Genomic DNA, 15,393 nt, shown 5'->3' on the forward strand with positions numbered 1-15,393 from the left:
TACCCATAAACAGAAGTGAGTTTTTGCAAAACTTATTCAGTTTGATTCTACTTAAGGTTTACAGAGAGTTAAAACTGTGCTTGTCGTTATTAAATAAAAGCCGAATCATAGTTCGTTTATATGCTCCGTACTATTATTGCAAGCAATCTAGAATTCTGTGCTGTGATCGTAGGTAGTCTTTGAAGTATTATATAGTACATATATGTGGACTGTACTTGGTGCTTCATCAATTGTATAACTTCTTACGTTATAGGAGAGAATTCTTAGAAGGGAGATTTAGGCAAAGCTATGATTGAAATTTGAGAGATTAAAGTTTAAAAATTTGTTAATCAAAGCCCTTACTTCTAAGAACTATATACAGTTTGAAATATTGCTTTAACTATCGGGCATCTATGACAAAAATGCAGTTTCGAGATTCAATATATTCACTATACATTTGTAGTACAATTAATTCTAATAAGCTTGACCTCAAGCTGAAGTTTATCAGCAGTCAATTTTCTTATGGGACGCTTTGAATATTTATATAACATGTACGCACGTATGTACGTATGTATGTATGTTAATAAATTATCTTAGCCCATTTTCCTACATAAATTCTCAAAATTTGGCTGTCATATATTAGAAAAAATTACACAGAAGCCACTTTACGCTTATCAACACACCATGTGTTAATCTTTCCACCAAATTAATTTTGAAAAAATATTGATACGAGCGCAGCAAATAGCAATTTTCACTTCGTTTTCAGTTTCTTGGTAAATAAAAATACAGATGTACATAGGCATTTTTTATATGCTTTTCTATATGCTTATGCTCAATATATGCTTGCTTATGATATACAAGTATATAGTATATACTTTTCATGCAGCATATCGCTTATTACAGCACAGTAAGGGTTTAAATAATTTAACAAACAAATGTACGTGTATATGAAATTTTGTTTGCATAACAACACATACATATCAGCTTATATGTGACACCATCACAAACACTTTCAACGGCCATTGGAAACCCCACAAGCCGGTTGATTAAACTGAAGCATATAAGAAAGGCAAATAAACCATATCTTAAGTAGAGACCCCGGCAGATATGGAGTGTAAATAAATAAACCGCTTTAAGATAGTGTGCTTATAAAATATTATAAACCCATATATAAACGTAATATATTATGATCGCCACGAGTTATCGCCGTAATCGAAAGGCAAAATCTATAGATTAGTTGAGTATTGTTGGCAGTTAGGTTGATGGAAGGTTGCTTTATGGAGCTATTCTAGTCTGGATATTTGAAAAAATCTAAATTTCTCTTAATCAATAGTTTAGATGTTCAAAAATATTTTCTTCAAAGGGAACCGGTTTAAGCTGTGGGCGAAACTTAGTTATAAAAAAGATTTCGATATTTTCAAATTACTAAACTCGAATCTCGCCTTAAATCAAGTAGTGTGTGGGGAAACATCAAGGGATTGTATAGTATATATAGCATTCGTGTGCTTGCTCATATTTGCAACAGTCGAGTATGCTCGTATTTACGTCTCTAAAAAGTGGGAATTCAAGAAAAGGATATTGTACCTGAGTGATCTATCGCTAAAACAATCTTCTGTACTATGTGAGGTAGCAAAAATGCTTTAAAAATTGCTGTATAATTATATTTTAGAAAATTTTAGAAGATAGAAAACCATCAAAACGTAAAAAAATGTTTACAATTCTTGCCTAAAAGTGAAACATACCTTTTAAATGAGCCTTTTAAAAATAAGTTTTATTTATATTATTCTCACTAAGTATTATGCTTCTAAAATATATTCCTTCAACTCTTTGTTAATCTTAAAATCATTCGATTGCAAAATTCATGCTTGCAACATTTTTTCGTAACTTCAGCTTGCTGAAAGTTGCATATCTGCTGATTTTATGCCCCTATTGTAGACTATAAACCTTAAAAAACGTTTTTCATGCAACCAGCAATATATACATACATATATGTACTTATATATGAATGTATATTTGTATGCATGTCTGCCATACCATACCATCGATCATTGCTTAAGATTTATGTGTTTCTGTATTTTAAATATTTTTTTTTGTTCTTGCAATATACTTATAATACTTTACTTATTGTGTAAAATGATAAGCAAATCTATAGCGTTTATATTGTACTATTGGACTATGAGGAAATACTAACTTTAAATGGCCTAGTGCAATCAAATCACCCAGACAAATAAACAGAAAAGTCTTTTGCGAGACAGACAAGTGTTTCGATTGTTACGAAGGCACAACAAAAGCGCGCGCAAAGTTCTAAAAAAACGAAAATACAACACAAACATACAACTGTTTATTTGAAGAAAACAAATACGCACAATAATACTACAGTACTAGCGCAGATAGTAATAGAATTAAAATTAAAAAAAGTACGAAGAAGACAGTGTGAACTAATACTTCCCTAATACTTGTGCGCTAGCGATAAGAAAACTCTTGCATGCTTACTATACAAATAAATATGAATATGTACCGTTTATAGGTAAATAAGGCTAAGTTCTATACATACATACATACATGAATACTCAAATATTTACATTACCATGCTGCCACTGCTTGAACTTTCTTGTCGGTATGTGTACTAAGTTTTATTTAGTATACCTATAAGGTACATATATTTACATATATTGTGTATACCTACTACTGCCTTACTACACTGTGCTCAATTTGTCAAGTACCTTTACGGGTATCTAACCATTTCAACACTTCTTCAATTCGTATCTGTTTCGCTAGTCATGCTTTAGCGTCAACAATCAGTCTCAAAAAACGTCGCTGCTTGGCAGTTGACACATTTTTTATCTTAACTTGATTTGCTGTAGTAAAATTACTTGCTTGTATGCTCAATAGTAAATATGTATGTATATGCATGTATGTATGTATGTTTGTTATATGCTTTTTGTTCAGCGACATATTCACCCTTACATATACATATCAATATTTATCAGCGATTACTTTTAGTGCCTACTACTTTTGATATGCTTTACTGTTTATAATCTTTTTGGCGGCCTCAACCCATATATCAACGCTTTCTGTACTCAAAAACTTCTTATTACAAAATTTTAATTTAATACCTACTATTATTTTTTGTTGTAAAAATATGGCGATACTTTTTATTAGCAGATAACTAGGTATTTTTGCTCAATTGTTTGATAATGGTAATCATAAACCAATATAATACAGCATATTACAACACTGTATTGCTGACAATTGACTTGATTTGAAATTATTTAATATAAAATTTCAAAACATTTACAGCAAAGCAATAGAAAAGTTAATCTCGGCTGCTTCGAAACTATAAGAACCTTCACACAAAAAGTTTCCAAACAAGCATCTGATTTTGAGCGTTGAGTTTGTATGGCAGCAATATGCTAGAGTGATTCGATCTGAACAATTTCTTCGGAAATTGTACCATAGCTTTGGAAAATAGTCCATGAAAATTTTTTGTGAAGTTGTCTTGTCAAATAAAAAAGTTTTTCATACAAGAACTTGAATCCGATTGGTCAGTTTGTATGGCAGCTATATGCTATAGCAGTCCAATATGAACAATTTCTTTGAATATTACATTATTGTCCTTGAAAATAATCTATGCCAAATTTTGTGGAGATATCTCGTCAAATGGCAATGTTTCCATACAAGCACTTGATTCCGAACGTTCAGTTAATATGGCAGCTATATGCTATAGTGGTCCGATCTCGGCAATTTTTTACAAAACACACAGCTCTTTGAGAAGAAAAGAAGTGTGAAAAATATCAGTTCAATATCTCGAAAACTAAGGGACTACTTCGCGTATATATAGACAAACCAACGTGCCTAAATCGTGCCAACTCGGTAGCAAGTGTCGAGTAAAGTTCAGAAAACAATTTTTGTATTATAAGCTGGAAGTATTTTCATAAACACAACCTACAAAACTGCTCATTTAAATATAAATTCTTATATGTTTGGCTTCTCTATTTCCCATATGTTAAATCCGCCTAAATGTACACTTCTCTGAAATATCATGCCCTTACAATTCAGCGCCAATTCTTGTTACTTTAGTTAATTTTTTTGTAAGTTTAAAAGTATCAAATATTGCTACATTGTCACCCCAATTAACGCCATTAAATAATTTTCACTTTCTGCAGTGTGCACAAATACTGCTAAAAGGGAATTAAGTGACCACTTTCTTGGCACTTATTTACAACCTGCATGCCTTTTATTTTCGCATACTTTACTTGCAAACTGTGTGTACTTCAGAAGGAATTTATACTTCAAATATATCACATTACCAATAACAAGTTCTCTGCTTAATCTTGCCGGCAGCGCACAGTGCCTGTCTGACAGACAGATAGTGCATCACATTGTTTGGTCGAAAGTTAATTACTCAACCGCTATGTGTCACTTTCTTTGTGCAACAGTAAAAAACAACTTACTTATGCTGATATTTAAATACAGCTCAAGCATTTTTTATGTACTTAAGTACACTCGCCCTGCACTTTGCACCGTAGCAATAAGGAAATTCGATCCTTTGCCAGGCACTTTAGGCGCTCGCTAATGATGCACCCTCGCTGCGGCTTATCGGGTTTTACGAAGACCTTTAATACACTTTTGTGAAAATTGAGCGCTACACATTCAGCACGTACTCGTATGACCTGAGACCTCTCAATGTAAGTAATGCAAGTGCATTTACTGCGGTCAAACCCATATTTTATAACCTAATTCGTTTGGTTTCTTCGTTTATCGTATGGTTTTACATACTTTTCTTTTTGTTTATTTATTGAACTTCGGTAATTCGAGCGTTTGCTGTAAGTGTGCCCTAATGTTACGTTAATAATTTTTGAAATTCTTTTCGGTACGTTTTTGGCAGTTGTGCGACATTTTAATGGGATTAGATGCTAAAAAATTGTCATACATTTTTCCACGGCTAATTAAGTGTCAAGGAAATGTCAAGAGCTGCAGAAAGTTTGTATGTAACGGACTCGCAAATAAATTACGGAAACATATTTTTTGAAACTTTTTTTGTTATATCCTGAAGAGGGTATATGAAGTTTGCACCGAAATTTGTAAAATCCAACGAGAAACTTCGGAGCTCCTATAAAGTCTATATGGATCATTCTATCCAAAATTCGCATAATACAAACCATTGTGTATGTTTTACTAAAAATATCACACAATTCTCGGAAAATTTAATATTCCACATAAAATATATGAAAATTTATGGAAGTAATAACAAAAATAAGCTCTCTCAATAATCACCTGAATTTATATAACTCAATTTACACTTGAAAATGTGCAAAGATACGCCTGATAATTTTTATCACAAGTGTTAAAGGACGGCCGAGCGTCACCGCAGCCGCGCTAACGTGACAAATGCCACATATCACGCTGACTATTGCACTTTGTCAAACAGCTGCCATAATAAAATTCTCAGCGCACTCTTTTTGTGAAGTGCTAATGTTTGCATTCTATACAAATGTATGCGCAAATACATATGTACATATTTATTCATATACTACTTACATATTTACATAAATATACGGTTATAAGTTAATGCAAATATGTTTTGTTCAAACAATTCAATACTCGGACTGAGTAGACTGTGTGGCAGCAAAAAATCCGCTGACTCCACCAACTCCAGTCAAGTGCTGATTGCGCAAAGTCGTGAGCGGTGCTCTTCGTTTACATACGGGCATGACGCTATCACATGCCGACTTTCGTACTCTATCTATATAAGTATGCCTTGTGTATATATATGAAACACAGTATTTTTTGTTGCTAGCGCGAATATTCCATATTTAAGCTTTTATAGAAATGCAGTCATCGCAGTTTGTACTTCATTCGTGTTTTGCTTAATGAGTTTTATTTCCCGCTTTCGCGTATATATGCAGAACTAGCTTGATAAGCAACAACACATGTCAGCGAACTGCGTTTAGGAGCTGCTCAATTGGCATAAGAATAATGCTATTGTCTTCTATTTCAATAAGCGGACTTTGAAATTCATGAATGTGTATAGTTTTTTATACTTTTAAATCGGTCAAATAATTAAAGTCTTCGGAAATGACGTAAGCTGCTTTGAAGTTTCGCTAAAAGTGGCACGCTATGCTCATAAAATGGTGAAAGCTCATTATTATGATTGCAATAAAATTTTCATTAAACTGTGAAAGCCCATTTGAAAGCTTTTCAAGGTTTATTTTTTTCAATTTTTGAGTTGAAATCATGTTTTCTAGTGCCTTAATTTACTTAAGCTGCTTCGAAGACTTTCTGAAACGTGCAAACACCTAAAAGCTATAAAAGCTCATAAAAGCTTGAATAAGCTGTGAAAGCTCACTTATTAATATATTTACAAAATAACTTAATGAATGCAAAAAAACTCATAAAATCGTTAAAACACTTTACATTTTCATAATAGCTTAATTAAACTGTAGATGTTCACTTTAAACTAGAAAAGTAATTTGATAACTTGTGAAACCTAATTCCTTTTTTTTTTTGCTACATACATTATTTATTGGAGTAGTGCCAAAATTTACGTAAGATTTCCTCAAAATCGCAAACTAAGCTGAAACAGTACGGAACGAATAAAAGCTCGCAAAAGCTTCAATAAACTGTGAAAGCTCGTTGCTAACTACATACATATGTATAGTATATTTGAAAAACAATTTAATAACTTGTGTAAATTATATACAAAGTTTTAAAAGCTCACTTCCTAAGAAAATGTATAAAGCTCTACAAAATGCCGTTTGATTCAAAATATAGTCTTGTTTTCCGTGGCAACTATGTACATCTTGAAGATATTAGGTGCTTTATTTGTAATTTTAACTTCGCTGTTAACTTTAGTTTGAGTATTTTCAATTAATAAAAGCACTTGCTGCAAGTAACTAGCCAGCATTGAAGTACAAAGACAGAACTTTCGAGTAAAAAATCGTAGCCGTTAATGCCAGTTTGAAGAGCATTCGATTTGTAGCTTATTCTGCAAATAAGTTTGTAAATTTTTCGTGCGGTATATTCAGCTATTACGTATTTTGTGTACACAGTTATGTATGGCTGCATAAGTAATGAGTTATCACGTGGTTGCCTATGCAAATAACTGTATTTACTAACGAATTTATGCGTGTCGATAAACATAAACGCACAAGTTATAACACAATCATAATAATTAAAGATATTTTGTACGAAAAATCTTATGACTTATTGACTCCGATGCTTTCCACGTTATGCCTCTATGATAATTTCTTGAACAAACAAGTGTGTATGTAAACAAATATGGGTGTAATCAAATAAGGAAATAATTTATTAATTTAACAGAGAAAATGTGTGTTTATTAAGCAAAAATAGGGTGTACAATTATGCAAAGATGAGGATTTGGCGGCCTTAGTGGAACAGTTTAGAGTACAATCGGAGGGTTCAGGGGTCCAAATCATAAAAAGTGCGAGTAAGATGTATGGCGACCGTCCTATGTTGACTTAGAATTTCGTGCAAATTTTTGACATAAATTCATGCTTAATCAAGTTCGTAAGTCGTTTTGAGGCTGCTTACATGTATAATCCTCTCATTTCTTGTGTAGCTTGAAGAGGAATAAAGATGTAAGGTGGAGCTTGAGTCAACATTGAGAAAAAGTTTCAAAACAGAGTTGCTATAGGCTGCAAAAAATGTTCGCTAAATTTCGCACAACTTTTACGGTTACTTTTTGCATACATATGTATATACAAGTACGTTTAAAAATACATACAAGTTTCAAAATAAAATAAAATATTTTAAAATATCAACGTAGCTTTTCGCTGACTGCACACTTGCTGAATACCCTGAATAGTGTATAATAAGTTTGCCATGAAGTTTGAAACACCCAGATCGAAAAGTTGGAGGTCTTGTAAAATGTATATTATAAATGATAAACGTGACGTTCGCGTCGGTTGGGCGGGAGGAGGGTAATCGTTGGGTATTATTATTATTATTAAACTGAGTCGATTTAGACATGTCCGTCTAGCTGCCTGCATATACGCGAACTAGTCTCTAAATTTTTGAGTTATCGATTTGAAATTTGGTACAAGTACTTTTTTTTACAAAAAACTTCTCATATATCGGAACCGCCGATATCTGTTCACTATAGCATATAGCTGTCATACAAACTGACCGATCGAAATCAAGTTGTAGTATAGAAAACTTTTTTGATTTGGCAAGCTATTTTCACCAAATTTGGCAGAGACGACTTCCGAACACAATGCTTTAAACTCTGCAGATATTATTCAGATCGGCTGACTATAGCATATAGCTGCTAAACAAACTGAACGCACAAAATAAAAATAAAGATCTATTTATAGTATACCTTTTCATGCTATAAGAATTGTAGCTGTGTAGGGTATTATTGTATATATTTAGCTTCGTTTTTTGTGTTTTCTTGTTTTCGTAAGTTTTCTGCATTCAAAACTTGCTAACGCTGCTTATTCACCTGTTGAGTTAGTTTCATTGTTGACATATGTCAAGCAACTAATAACTTTGTGTATTCGCACTCGTCGTTGCTATCAAGCAGTGTGATAAAATTTTGCCAACAACAGCAATAAAATTGTTATCCAAACTGCATATGAACACCTTAATTTGTGCTTATACGAGTTTTTAAATGCATACATACATACTTACACACATTAATATTGACATTTCTGTGTGTGTTTGCATTAAATATGAATATTGAGTATGTATATTTGCACAAGTGGCTTTCATAATTGTTGTTGTTGTTTTGTTGCTTCTGATTATTTGACAATGGCGTTGACTGTGTGCTTGAATGCGCGTAGCGTTTGGAACCAACCCAAATACAAATAAACAAATAAATTTGAAAAGAATCAGGTGATTTCATACAAACATACATAAACAGTTGCTTGAGTGAGTGCGTGTGTGCTGCGTCAATTTCTTGTACATTCAAATTTAATCAACAGGTTTGAAGAGAGGCAAGGTCGTTGATAAGCGTGCTAGAGACAGTTGGTTTACAACAGCGTGTATATCTACAGAATAAAACTACGCGCTACTCGTACTTGCCCAAAAATTTATGAAATTAACAGTGATATGGGAAATATATAAAATATACAATTTTATCTCCCCTTTGCTGTATAATTTGCAATGATTTCCTTATTTAGACACATTATTAACCACTTCAAAGTTGCTAGTCATTATTTCCTTTCCTTCGTCACAGAGTTATCACATGGTTCAAAGTGTGTTCTCAGATTGGTAGAGGTGAAATTACAATATCACTTCGGCCGAAATATGTTATGTAATAGGTAGCAATTCCTTTTTGTTAAGAAAGTAAGCGTCCACTATTAAAGGGCTATATTCACTTGCAAGTCAGAAAAAAACGCGCTTTTTAAATTTTTTTAAGAATAAAGTTCGCTTTTTGAGCATAAAAAAATTACACTTCAGAGTGTAATAAAAAAATCGAAATTATTTTCAAATATCTGATCGAAAGGATATTACCTGAAAAATACTCGTATAAGAAGGTTGTTTAAAAGTTTCAAATTTCGGAAAAAAATTCCTTAAAGCGTTTCTTGAGTAAAAACTTGTAAAATTTTGAGAACCAATTAGACTTAGCTAAAATTAAGAGCACATTTTCAGATATATGTATGTATGTACATTGAATAAATGTTCCAAAAAAGTAAATTTTTTTAAATTTTGCCAGATCAACTTAAACTTTGGAGCATATTTTCAAATACATGTACATTGGAAAAATATTCCGAAAAAATCGATTTTTAGAAACTCAGAAGTGAATACATATGTATAACCTCTTGAGGTAAAATCGTGAGAACTTTCTTCATGACTCCACCACACCTTTTAACAGAAAGAGTCTTTTAATTGAATTAATTTGAGCTCGCAAGTCGTCGCGTCAGCATTAGAGAGAAAACAAATCTCTTTTTACAAACAAAAAACATCTCGTTTAGTTTTTTGGGTACGAAGTATAGTATAGCCAAATTTTTGTGTGTGTGAAAATAGCTGAAATTTTTAAGATTATCGCTGAGAAGTAGCGATAAAATAGTTGCTAACCAGTGAAATACTATCTGGGGCTTCATATTTATACCCATTTGGATATCCTAAGTTTTTTTTGTATCCGCATCTCTGGTAGTGTCCCCGCGAAAACCGCGGTAAATCAATTTTGACTATTCCAAAAGGTTTGAAGAAACATGTTAAGCCTACCAGTTTGAGTTCTTTTAAAAATATATAGAATGTTGACCCCAAAAATTTCATTACAACAGCAGAAAAGCTGACATTGAAGGCAAAAAGCACATTACAATAGGAGAAAAGCTCATTTTTAAGCAAAAAAGTTCATTTAGTAGGCAGAAATCACATTTCGAAGGCTAAAAAACTCATGTTAAAGACAAAAAAGTTTATTTCGAATACAAAAAAGTTCATTCCAAAAGCAGAAAAGTTCATGTCACAGGAAAAAATTTCATTTCGATCATCAATAAGAAATAAAGAAAGTCAAAGCTACTTCAGCTCATCTACAATTACGGGTCAAAATATTAATTTTTTTCAAGCAGCTATGCCTGCTGTATTTTCATATTTGCATACACTTCACTCACTCGCTTCGCGCATGCGCTCAATTCCAACGCCATGCATTTCGCTTTTTATTGCAACACATTTTCTAACACCTCTACAACGGCCTTGCCACTGTTTCATTTTATTGCTATTGCTTTTCAATTTTAACATTGCAGCAATCGTGCAACAATTTGCGGCTGCTTGGCATTGGCAAACGCAACAACTGAAATATTTGTACAATAGAAAGGGCACATAGCCGAGATTTTTCAACAACAACAAACAAATTATTCGTTTTTCGACGTTTAACGACACATGACTGCTTTCTACTTGACCACAAACGCTGCATAGCTAAACCGCAAGCGTCTAATGTGAAATCACACAAGACGATTGCCTGATCGGTGGACAACATAGACACTATATATATTATACATTTTTATACTTGATTTAGATATGCACATTAAAAGTAGCGAGCTGCGCTATCAGTGGGTTGCAACGCCTCTGTTTGTTTACCACAAGCGCCAAAATATAATAAAAACAAATGAAAATTGGAGGCAAACGTCGCGTCAAGTCTTACGAACGCAATAGTGACCACACTTTTTGTTGTTGTTATTTATCTTAAATTACTATTTGGCGTAAAGCATACATATATATACAATACAAGCAGCGTGTTGGTGTAATGTACCTGTTTGCCTTGCAGTTGAATGACCGTCTTATGCCACAGACAACCAAATATACATATGCATACATACAGACAAATGAGTGAGGTGTAAGCAACAAGTTGTATGCGTCTTTCACTGGTATTCAATACATTAGGGGATACGACTTTGCACTTATATACATACATACATGTTCAGTTCTACAAATGTTTAGCTCACATTATATCCGCCTATGAAATGCACTTGTCATACTCACAACAAGCAACGATCCTTCTTCTAACGATTTCTGGTTTTTCTTTTTGCTTTTTTTTGCTGTAAATAAATTTTGCTCAGCTGCGCACGCGCTGCTCTCCTTCTTTCACCTGCTGCATTCACTCGCTCACTGTCAGTCATATAAATTTCACATTTTTATTGTTGCTCAATGAGTTCGCGTTGTGTTTGCACGTCGTGTGTTGCTTTCAAATGCCAATCGGCTGCTCACTTCACCTTCAACATTAGCCGGACTTGGCAGTTACTTTAAGCTGCAGTTACTATAAGTAGCAGCCACAGCAAAACAGTTATAGTCGCCATATAGTAGTTGGTATGCAGTCGCTGCAAGCATCCCATTCCGGATATGGAATTATAAATTTTGCACTTGAAATTCGCTCTAAATTGTGAACGATGGCGCACGATCGTTAAAAGGAATGCTGGCAATTACTTTCTGTATTGCAATTAAAGTAGTGCAAATGTAGTGGTATTTATGTGTTTGCGATTTAATTTGGATCGGTAGTAATAAACAGATCAGTAAAATAATGTTTTCATAAGATTTACCTCTTTTTTAATTATAACCACATTCCTCTTCAAGGGGTACGACTCATCTTTCAGACCCATACCTCTGATACCACAGTGAGACTTTGCGAGAATACGTCTAAATCTACATTATTCAGGAAAACCCTCTTGGATCATTGGATCTATTGACCTTTCTAATCTAGTTTTATGCATAAACTGCACTGTCCATTCTTATTGAGCAGTCTTATGCTTTAAAATGTTACTTTCGATATCTCAAATATCCACCAAGGCGGCTTACGCTTTCCTTTCAGATAGATAGCATACAAAAAGTATTCCTAATATAAAGATCTTTGCTACAAATAAAATAAAAAAATGACCGTATGTCTTGAGTCAGCGTCCGAACCAATAATATTGCGGACTTTCTGTGTCGCGCCTCCGCTAGAATCTTCCTCAACATCACTGGAAGTGGCTCCACTTCTTCATCGTGAGGCATGAAGGCCGAGACTAGCCAGAGTTCTCTAGCATCGCCCTTGAGCCAAGCTGTCACAATGTTCTCATTGCCTAAATTCGTTCGTTGTAGACCAGCACATAAGCTCTGATTCTACGTGTACTATTGGCCGACAGAAGCTCCTGGTCTTTAGTTCAGCGATGCTGCAAATGTTCAGCTACGGCACTTGGATTAGGACAACACCAGTTCTGTTCCTTCCGAGACGATGTAAAAAGACTGGAGAGTTCCGTCTTCCCGTGCTAGAAATTAATCTGAAAAATCTCCATCCTCCAGAATTCTCGCCAGAAGTGCGAGTTTATTAGCAATACTCTCGAGCCGGTTCTCCTCCAATAACCGCTCGAGATTGAAGGCAGACTCAGTCGACGGATTGCAGTAAGGAAACATTTCCTTTATATGTTCTGGTAGCGTTCTGAAGGAACCCAGGCTAGTGCGCAAAGACGCATTGGAAGTGGAAAATACGATATTTAATCTGTATTATTTTTAAAAATGGGCGTAAAAATCTTTGATCTGACTCAGAAAACGCTATACAGTAAAAATATTATAAATATCCTGGTCGTGTAGCTTTTGAAAGCACAGTAGTGAATGGGCAAGCTTTTAGACAGTTTTTTTTTATTTTTTTTTTTGCAAAATTATTTTCTTAGACGCCTCGAATATGGCAAAACATTACAGAAACAGTGTTGTTGTGCGTTATTGCATCGTTAGAAAATCGAGCTTTAAGTTAGATCGAAGATTTTTCTATGTGTCTGTAAAAACTTGCAACGAACATAACCGAAACTTCAAATTAGCAAATAAAACCGTAACACAATTCTATAGTACAATATAGCACAACAACTTCACACCTCCGAACTGTGTCAATATCAACACTGAGCACTTTCGTACTAACCAATAACTCTGCACCTTCATTTCTTTCGTTTTTGTTTTAAAAATTTTAAATTCCATTTGCTACACCTGCTATCAACAAAACGCAGAATATAGGTCATGAGACATACATACATACACGTATTAGTTTCTGTGGCTGCTACCGTTGTCGTTCGGTTGTCATTGCGCCACATGCTTGCTGCGTGTAATTATCATAGCAAAACACCGCGCAAAACTTGACTGATGGCTGCGGTTATAGTGGCGATAGCAGTGCAATGCCATGCAATACGAAAAAATAATAATAAAGTGCATGTTAAAATTTTTTTTGTGTTTTTTGTCGAAATTTTTTTAAATATTTCATTGCGATTATCAATCAAAAAAAGACAAGTGCGGTAATAACAATAAAAAATCATTTTAAACTTATTAAACTGTAATGAGTTAACAATTTTCGACACAACAACAACAATAAAACGCATTTAAAGGGGGGAAATAACAAAAATATATAAAATACGTTGCTCCACTAGCGCATAATACAAAAACAAAGCGGAAAATAAATTCTTTTAAAGCGCGCTGTGGCCGCTATGCGCCAGCAACTACACCAGCGCTCTTTGAAATGCCGCCAACTCAACGTTAAGCTGCAGCGCGATTTCGTTGTTATTATTTCTGTAGCAGTTTTGCTGTGGCCACAGTAGATTTACATACACATAACACAGCAATATTTTTGTTTTCAATTTACAGCATTTTTTCCTAATTCACACATTTCATTAATTTTTTTTCTATTATGTTTTTTTTACATTACGTGCATATATTTTCTTCTAGTTCACTTTTTTGTTGCAATCACCTAGCGCCAACTTGCAGCAATGATTACTATATTTTTGTTGTTGTCACAAAATATTTCACATTTTGATTTGTTGCTGCAATATACAAACATACAAACATGTAGATATGCCAGCTCATTGTTGTAACTGTTGTATTTGCTGTCGTGTGGCGCACGCGCACGACTTCGCTGTTGCTACGAACATATTGACAATTGAAATCGATCATTATTTGAGCTCTTACTCAAGTGCCTGCTTACTAGCCACACGGTAGTTGTTCGTAAAGCTCAATTGCTGAGCAGTTGCCTTCAGTGTTGAATGGTTAGCTGGCGGTTGCATTGATCTGTTTAATCAATACTTTTTTGTTTCGAAATTTTTTTGATTAATTTGCCACAATAATTTGCCTTAATTATAAGCATAAATGTCTGGCGTTACACATTCAAGCAAAATATTTGAGTTGGTTTGTTTCTTGTAAAAAGAAAATCAGACAAAAAAAATTTTACGAAAATTTATGGCGACTTTAGAACAAGAAAATTATAATATAACAATTTTCGTTGCATGTTGCACTTTTGTGAATTACAATTAATATTTAGGTTACTTAAATAAGTGAAAAGTATGGATGAGAAATTTACATCCATTTAGGAAAATATCCTTTCATATAATTTTAGAGTTTTGAAAAAATTTCGGATCATGTTTCAATTTAAAAGGTTGTGTCCACAGTATTTTGTGTCGATATGAAGCGTTATTTCTCTTACGAAAAAAGTGATTGTATCCATTACGAAAAATTCGTGGTTTTTTGTCTTTTTTAGGAATTTTCTGTTTACATTTTGATGATTTTGTGAAATTTACAATCTATTCGGATTCAGTTATCACTCAAATAACGTATTTTCATTGGTTGAAATATTTGAAAAAATTATTTTTGATTCATAAAAATAAATCAATACAAAAGAAAACCACAGATTTTGACATTATGGATCCCATCAATTTTTATAAATTGGTGTTTTTGGGCTATCAGCTCAACCTCAAATAATTGAATCATGTATCAAAAGCGTTGCATTGAACGATGTTTTCGAGGTTTTTTATTTAAATTACTTAATTTTATATACAAAATAGCAAATTTCCTTCAACTGATCGCGAAATTTGAAAAGTGTATTTACTTATCCCAACTGAGGCTGCATTTTTGTCTAGTTTGTACGCTTCATATAATTTTGTGGCGAGCCTTTGATAGTTAACTCACAAAGTTCTTGAGCTGTCGGGTGATAGCAACGCAAATGAT

General features: G+C 33.6%; 1 protein-coding gene across 3 annotated transcripts in view; it reads left to right on the forward strand.

Annotated features, from left to right (window-relative positions):
* Positions 1-15,393, forward strand: part of LOC120777743 (semaphorin-5B) — a 105,699-nt gene that overhangs the window by 79,667 nt on the left and 10,639 nt on the right. The window lies entirely within an intron of this gene.

This window comes from Bactrocera tryoni, chromosome 5, assembly GCF_016617805.1.
Source record: "Bactrocera tryoni isolate S06 chromosome 5, CSIRO_BtryS06_freeze2, whole genome shotgun sequence".
NCBI classification, from domain to species: Eukaryota; Metazoa; Arthropoda; class Insecta; order Diptera; family Tephritidae; genus Bactrocera; species Bactrocera tryoni.